The 8,689-nt window shown below is 45.6% G+C and overlaps 2 pseudogenes; both read right to left on the bottom strand.

The window, feature by feature from the left end:
- The window catches only part of LOC142356212 (large subunit ribosomal RNA), a 7,284-nt pseudogene extending 1,937 nt beyond the window's left edge, over positions 1-5,347 (bottom strand).
- Positions 5,348-7,030: 1,683 nt separating this feature from the next.
- LOC142356211 (5.8S ribosomal RNA) lies at positions 7,031-7,182 on the bottom strand (annotated as a pseudogene).
- Between the last annotated feature and the right edge of the window lie 1,507 nt (positions 7,183-8,689).

Genomic DNA, 8,689 nt, shown 5'->3' with positions numbered 1-8,689 from the left:
TGTCCTTTGTGCCACCTCTGCATCTTAGCTTTTGTTGTCATCAGGTTGCCTCTGATCTTCATCACAGCAATGAAGGTGGACCCTGTCATGAGTAGTGTGCCGTTGGTCAAGATCCCATGACCCCCACACTGTCGCACAGTCTTGAGTCCAGCCCCATCTACTGTGGTGTGCAACCTGTCTCCCTGTCTGATTCTGAGCTCTGCTATGCTATGTGGGGTCACACTGTCAACGGTAGGCCTTGCTGCTTCTATGCTTTCCAGCAACTTCTTGAAGAACACTGTCTGGGTGAGGGCTGCCACTGCCGGGTCCTCGTCTCTCATTAGTCTCGTCAGTCTGGATTCCTGCATCAGTGGTACCCTCTTCTGCAGCTCAGGTATGCCCAGTCCTCCATCGTCAACGTCTGCATGGAACATTTCCTTTGGGGTGTCTTTGGGCCATCTTAGGAACTGCCTCACCGTCCTCCTGATGACCCTGTCAATGCCTCCCAGGACCTGCTTCGTTGTCTTTGCAAGGACTAGCTGATGGTACACACTGGGTATGCAGTAGGTCTTGAGTATCCAGATTCGTTGCTGTGGTTTCAGGGGGGCTCTTCTCAGGTCATCTAGCTTCTTCTCCAGCTTCTTGATGGTGTTTGTCCTCGTACCATATGCCCCTGTCTCAATGCCCAGGTACTTGTAGAAGGACTCTGCTGTCATCACGGGGAGACCTCCTGCCCTGCTGCTGAACACTGTGTTAGGGTTTATCACTATCTGTCGGTCCCTTGGCACTGTGTCCACATCTAGGGTTGCACACTTCTTGGCATTGAGAGAGAGACCACATCTTTCCAGCCCTGTCTCCAGTCTGTTGATAGAGTCCTGAAGCCCTGTCTGCGTCTGAGCTAGCAACACAACGTCATCGGCAAAGGCGAGGTGATTCAGCTTTTCTGAGCCCATCTGGATTCCAGTCGTTTGGGGTAGAGTCTTCAGCACCCTGTTCATCACAAGGTTGAATAGGATTGGGGAGATGGGATCCCCCTGTCTGACCCCCTTGGATGGCTTCACCAAGCGTCTTGCTCCGTCGATCTCCAGAGTTGTGCCCTGTCTCTTGTAGCCCTTCATGATGTATCTGAGGATCTTGGGGTCTATGCCTGCTTCTAGTGCTGCTTCTGCCAGGGCCTTGTGGGTCACACTGTCAAAGGCCTTCTTCACATCTATGAAGGCCAGTTTGAGTCCCCGTCTCTGTGTCTTTGCCTCACTGATAATGCCCTGCAGCAGAAGAGAGTTGGTTGCCGTCCCATCTACCCTCTTGAAGCCCTTCTGTCTGATATTGTCGTCTAGGTCCTCAAGTCGTGCAGCTAAGCACTTGTGGAACACCCTGGCCAGTACACTTGCCACTGTGATGGGTCTGAAGTCCATTGGTTCCTGAGACCCTGCCACTTTGGGGATGAACACTGTTCTTCCACTAAGGAGCCACTCGGGTAGATGTTCAGCCAGCAGCCAGAGATTGAAGTGGGAGACCAACTTCTTGAAGGGGATGCAAGTCACCGTCTTCCTGCTCACCCTGTCTGGTCCAGGAGCTGTCTGTCCCATGGTCTGCACACACTTGGCCACTTCTTCGATGGTGATTGGAGTGACCCAACCCTGACCGCTGATTGTGCTTAGGTCTATTGTCTCTGCTTCCGTCTCAAGGAGCTGCTGCCAAGCATCAAGAAACCCTGTCTTGTCGGTGATGGGGTTGTGCTCACCAAACTTCTCCCATGACCCATCCATCACTGATGCCGCTGCCTTAGCCCTGTCACGTCTGTAAAGAGCCTGCAGTCTTGCATACTGGTGCCGTCTCATGCCCTTCTTGGATCGTCTAGGATGTTTGTGAGCCCTCTGTCCCCCATTCTTCCCTGGTTCTTGTGCAAGGGTTTGTAGCCACATCTGTCCCTCTCTCTCGACGTACTGGGTGAGATCGTCGTCCGTCATTCTGTGCCATTCACCCGGAGGAGGAAGAGCCAGCATCTCAAGGTCGATGCCCGTCTCAAGACAGTGTCTTGGTCTGTCTTCCTGCACAGTGTTTTCCTCCCTGTCATGTTCCTGCATCATTGCCACAAACTGTTGGTTCTTTCTCAAGCCCTTGAATGCCTCAGCGGATCGATGGGGGAACAGTCTTGCCAGTTGCTCATTCTCTTGCTTCTGGGATGCGGGATCAAGGCCCCTCATCGCGTCTCTGACCAGAGCCATTTCCTCAAGAGTCCACCTTGCATTAGATCTGCCTGTCTTCTGGGCCTGCATCTGGTGGTATGTATCTGGGTGCCTGCTTTTGGTGTGAAGTGAGAGACCAGTCTGTCCTTTGAAGGGTCCAGCACCACAGATTGAGCAGCACCAGTTGGGGGCTGTTGCTTGGCCACTCACGGGTTCCTGGGTGGGAGCCCTGCCCGCATGTGCTCCCTGTGATGCTTTCGTCTGTGATGCCCCTGACTTGTGACTTCTGGTCTTGTGCTGCTTCAGGCCGAGCTCACTCCTGAACGGACCCTGTCCGCAGATGTCGCAGGTCCACTTGGAGGCCACGTCTCCACAACTACTGGTGCTCACACTGTCTTGTCTGGCTGAGGCCAGATCTTTCTCATTGATTGTCTTCATCGTTGGGACTACTGTACCGAGGTACAGACTTTGGTTTTACCCAAAGTGGTTGGCGAACTTTTAAGGTGGTCAGCACACTTCACCGGACAGCCTTTGTTCTGGTATGACTCCGAAACCGTGGTTTTTAGTGGTTCGCCTTCCACGGACAGTCTTTGTTTTGGTGTGACTCCGAAACCGTGGTTTTAGTGGTTTGCCTTCCACGGACAGTCTTTGTTTTGGTATGACTCCGAAACCGTGGTTTGTTGAGTGGTTTTCCTTCCACTGGGCAAGTTTTTAAGGTTTGTCCATTCCGGGGACTATTGATGGTGTGCTTAGCTCAGCCACGAATGGCAGTTTCCAGCGAGACCTCGTGGAGGTTGCACACAGTCAACTAATCATCACAGTCCGGTTAAGAGAGTCATAGTTACTCCCGCCGTTTACCCGCGCTTATTTGAATTTCTTCACTTTGACATTCAGAGCACTGGGCAGAAATCACATTGCGTCAACACCGTTTCACCAGCCATCGCAATGCTTTGTTTTAATTAAACAGTCGGATTCCCCTTGTCCGAACCAGTTCAGAGTTCGAGTGTTTTTTGTGCAACAGAATAGACCTAAAGCATATCAGCTAGCAGTCAAACCAAACGCCAACAACCCGAAGGCCATCGCACGCTTTAGCAGACCGAAGCGTCAAACTAAAGGCTTGTTACACCCACTCCTCAGAGCCAATCCTTCTTCCGAAGGTACGGATCTATTTTGCCGACTTCCCTTATCTACACTGTTCCAAGACCAGAGGCTTTTCACCTTGGGGACCTGATGCGGTAATCGGTACGATTCACTCTCCTGACATCTGCTAAGCCAAACTTTTATGTGCCACCAGGAACAATTGGGACACAGCAAATGCTGCTGTGCTCTTGCACGCTTCGAGCCTTATCTCTGATTGAATCAATTCCAAGGACTCTACAACGTGTTATAAAGAAAAGATAACTCTTCCCCAAGGTCCCAATGACAAAGTTCGACCTCAATGACGTTGCCGTCTCAATGCCAGGAGAGTAAGTTCGGGAATTTTAACCCGATGCTCTTTCGAGACTCAGCAGTTTTCAAGAAACCACTATTCAAGACTTTGGCATTAGCCTGTCTTTTAGAATCGACTAACTCATGTGCAAACGCTGTTCACATGAAAGCCTTTCCCGCTTCAGTCCTCAAAGTTCTCATTTGAGTACTTGCTACTTCCACCAAGATCTGCTCCATTGATCGCTTCGCGCATACACTTGCGTGCATACTTTAGCGCAATCAATGTGTCCTCCTACACATGAATATCATTTTTGAGCTGGTGAGGCTCTTTTTCTCTAATCTAACTTGCGTTAGATATTGATATTCATGGTTGGGTATAGGCCACGAGCTCTAGTGCCATCCATTTTCAGGGCTGATTGATTCGGCAGGTGAGTTGTTACACACTCCTTAGCGGATTTCAACTTCCATGACCACCGTCCTGCTGTCAGTATCAATCAACACCTTTTGTGGTGACTCATGAGCAAGTAGTTAGGCGCCTTAACCCAACTTTTGGTTCATCCCACATCGCCGGTTCTGCTTACCAAAAGCGGCCCACAAAAAGCTTGCATTCATAGTCCAAGTGCAATTAAGTCACAAGGACATCTCACCGATTTATAGTTTGAGAATAGGTGAAGGAAAAATTTTCCCCCATTCCTCTAATCATTCGCTTTAACCGATGAAATTGCTTTGCGAAGATTTTTCAATCTTGCTCAAGCTTTTGCTATCCTGAGGGAAACTTCGGAGGAAACCAGCTACTAGATGGTTCGATTAGTCTTTCGCCCCTATGCTCAGGTCAGACGATCGATTTGCACGTCAGAACCGCTTCGGGCTTCCACCATGGTTTCCCGTGGCTTCGCCCTGCCCAAGCATAGATCACCATCTTTCGGGTCGTGTGCTACTTGCTCTGGATCAGTCATGCAATAAGAGCAAAACCGTCCGTGGTTGCGGGACACCGAATCGGCGCCCTCACCACACAAAGTAGTGCAATTCATAAAAATTACACTGTTCACTTTCATTTCGCGTGTGCGCTTTCAATGAGCGACAACACTTGCAAGCAACTCACACTCCTTGGTCCGTGTTTCAAGACGGGCTGTAGAGAGCATTGAATAGGAAGTTGAGGTCAGACAGGCAATCAAGATCAATTTATCTCATTTTGTTTAGAATCAACAAGAAGAATTCCGAGGAAAACTTCTGCTCGATTCATTAACAAGATTTGCCAAAAGACGACAACTACACTACTCGGTAGCCGAGAATATAATATCAAGGCATTGAGTATGGTAACGCTCACTCCAGTTCCCCTTCAACAGTTTCACGTACTTTTCACTCTCTCTTCAGAGTGCTTTTCAACTTTCCCTCACGGTACTTGTTTACTATCGGTCTCGCTTTATAATTAGCTTTTGGAGAGACATATCTCCAGCTTCGAGTTGCACTTTCAAACAACTCTACTCATAGGAATGAGCCATTATGACTGGTATCGAAAATGACCTTTACAGGATTTTCACCTTCTTTGATGCTACTTTCCAGTAGACATCAGGACAAATTCACCAGTCTAGCATCAAACCATACCGGACACCGAGAAATGTTGCCATTTCTCTTCCCGATGAGCTTTTCCCTGTTCATTCGCCATTACTAAGGGATTCTCAGTTGATTTCTTTTCCTCCCCTTACTGATATGCTTAAGTTAAGGGGGTTCTCTCGCCCAATTCAGGTTATGTAGTTGATTGTCTCTTAATTGGTTCACTGACCAATATGAGACAGAAACCGATTCAGCAGTTTTGTTCGCTACTACTATCAAACACAGGTCGAAGTTTCCATTCAGTCATTAATTCCAACTTTCAAATGTTGTTGTTTCAGCTTTCGCTTACTAGAAGCAACATAATACTCGCTGCAATACAGACCTCGGGAAACCCTCACCGTGAATAAGGTTCACTCACATATTTCACTACATTTTGCGTGGGATTGGAGATGAGGCTACTCGTTCTTGCTCAGTACTAGGCTGAAAATTAACGAAACTTCGTTACAAACGTTCACATGTTGATGTTTCCGCTTTCGCGTACTCGAAACAACATAATACTAGTCTTTGTAATTTAGTTTCATAATTTCAACTGTTCTCATGCAGAATTTTTGCTCATTCTTATCCCAAATTTTGACCTGGCTACTAGTTACACTCCTTGTACTTATTGCAAAATGACCACAAATTTCAACAGCTTTCACATGTTGCTGTTTCGGCTTTCGCTTACTACAGTCAACATAATACTCGTTGCAAAATAAGTGCTCGGCATCTGCAATTTTCCAAAGACGAAGTTTCGCCAGTTCAATTTTCGCTCGCCAATTATGGCTACTAATTCACACGGTACTGAGCTCAACAACATTAAATTTGTTCAGCAAGACTTTCACATGTTGATGTTTTGGCTTTCGCCTACTAGAAGCAACATAATACTCGTCTTGTTAGCTCATTCAATGAGAATAGCTTTTCCCGTTGAGAATTTTTGCCTTCAATTGGCGTTGTAGTGAGTTTGGCTACTCAGATCACCAAATACTTGTGACAATTCGAACCAGAAATGTTTTCAATTTTCACATGCTGATGTTTCGGATTCAACCTACTAGAAGCAGCATAATACTTGTATTCAACAATTTCTGTATCAAATCCCAGTTTTCTCTGGTGCATCTTTGCCAAACTTTTCCAAACTGCCTGAGTCTGAATACCAATTACAGGTACTAGTAAATGCACGTTACTAAGGACTATATAGTTCTAGGTTACTGTACACAACGACGTTCACATGTTGATGTTTCAGCTGCCGCTTACTAGAAACAACATAATACTTATCGTGCATACCTTTCCATAACTTGTCCTTTTCAGATGCATTAGTTTCCCTTTGTCTTGGCTTCTACAGTCAGACTGGCTACTAGTAACAGCACAGTACTAATCACATATCGTTCTACAGTTTGCAGACAACTTTCACATGTTGATGTTTCAGCTTTCGCCTACTAGAAACAACATAATACTCGCTGTATACATTTGTAGTTCTCTATGTAACTTTCATGTGAAGAAGTTTCGCCAGTCTTTTTGACTGTCTCAAATCTGAGTCATGCTTAGGCTACTAGTTGCTTCATAGTACTTATCGCCTCGAGATCATTGAACAAAACTTGATTTTCACATGTTGCTGTTTCAGCTTCCGCTTACTAGAAACAACATAATACTAGTCTCATTAAGTTCCGTCTCTTTGCAATTTTCTTATGAAGAAAATTCGCCATCACAATGACTCCAGCAGTTCTTGATCAAGGAATGCAATCATTGATCAGAATGCTATTATTTGAATCGGTTCTGCTTTAAGTGTTCCAATTTTATTGGAAGCACCAACAATAGAACATCAATGTGTTCAATCGAGAGTTATATAACCCTGAATCGGACGCAGTCAACAGCCGAAGCCGAGACCGCCTTTTGCGTTAGAGAGGTCGGTAAACAAATCTTGCGATTCATACCGAATTAACACATATAGCTGTGCTCCTCTTCGTAAAGCGAGCCAAGTGATCCCCTGTTGAAGGATGTATTTGGACCAATCTAGTAGCATTTGGTTTCCAACAAGCTCTCCCAAGTTAGCTTACTTATTGGGCTTTTCAACCAATTCGGTTGGCTACAAGCATCATCAAAGTACTAGCCACAGTTTGATCGCAAAATTCTACGACTTTCACATGTTGATGTTTCGGCTTGCGCTTAGCCTACTATAAGCAACATAATACTAGTCATATCATAGAGCGTGATCAGCTTGTGACGTTCTCATGATGAAGTTTCACCAACAGTGTCTCACTTCGAGCTTAAATCCAGCTACTAGTAACTACACAGTACTGACTGCAACGATAACTTTTATCTATACCTTTCACATGCTGCGCTTTCGGCCAGGGCCTACTAACGTCAACATAATACTCGATATAAACTTTTGTTCATGATGCAGCTTCCCCATGCAGAAGTTTCGCCTTCAAATGCTCTCTTGGCCATATGACGTAAGAAAAGGTTACTAGTAACATCACAGTACTAGCCACAGTTTGATTGCAAAATTCTACGACTTTCACATGTTGATGTTTCGGCTTGCGCTTAGCCTACTAGAAGCAACATAATACTAGTCATATCATAGAGCGTGATCAGCTTGTGACGTTCTCATGATGAAGTTTCACCAACAGTGTCTCATTTCGAGCTTAAATCCAGCTACTAGTAACTACACAGTACTGACTGCAACGCTAACTTTTATCTATACCTTTCACATGCTGCGCTTTCGGCCAGGGCCTACTAACGTCAACATAATACTCGATATAAACTTTTGTTCATGATGCAGCTTCCCCATGCAGAAGTTTCGCCTTCAAATGCTCTCTTGGCCATATGACGTAACACAAGGTTACTAGTAACATCACAGTACTAGCCACAATTTGATCGCAAAATTCTACGACTTTCACATGTTGATGTTTCGGCTTGCGCTTAGCCTACTAGAAGCAACATAATACTAGTCATATCATGGAGCGTGATCAGCTTGTGACGTTCTCATGATGAAGTTTCACCAACAGTGTCTCATTTCGAGCTTAAATCCAGCTACTAGTAACTACACAGTACTGACTGCAACGATAACTTTTATCTATACCTTTCACATGCTGCGCTTTCGGCCAGGGCCTACTAATGTCAACATAATACTCGATATAAACTTTTGTTCATGATGCAGCTTCCCCATGCAGAAGTTTCGCCTTCAAATGCTCTCTTGGCCATATGACGTAACACAAGGTTACTAGTAACATCACAGTACTAGCCACAATTTGATCGCAAAATTCTACGACTTTCACATGTTGATGTTTCGGCTTGCGCTTAGCCTACTAGAAGCAACATAATACTAGTCATATCATAGAGCTTGATCAGCTTGTGACATTCTCATGATGAAGTTTCACCAACAGTGTCTCATTTTGAGCTTAAATCCAGCTACTAGTAACTACACAGTACTGACTGCAACAATAACTTTTATCTATACCTTTCACATGCTGCGTTTTCGGCCAAGGCCTACTAACGTCAACATA

The sequence above is a fragment of the Convolutriloba macropyga genome, unplaced genomic scaffold, assembly GCF_964194025.1.
Source record: "Convolutriloba macropyga unplaced genomic scaffold, txConMacr16.3 SCAFFOLD_1575, whole genome shotgun sequence".
Lineage (NCBI taxonomy): Eukaryota > Metazoa > Xenacoelomorpha > Acoela > Convolutidae > Convolutriloba > Convolutriloba macropyga.
Note: the sequence above shows the minus strand (reverse complement) of the source record. Positions and strands in the feature narration are given on the sequence as shown.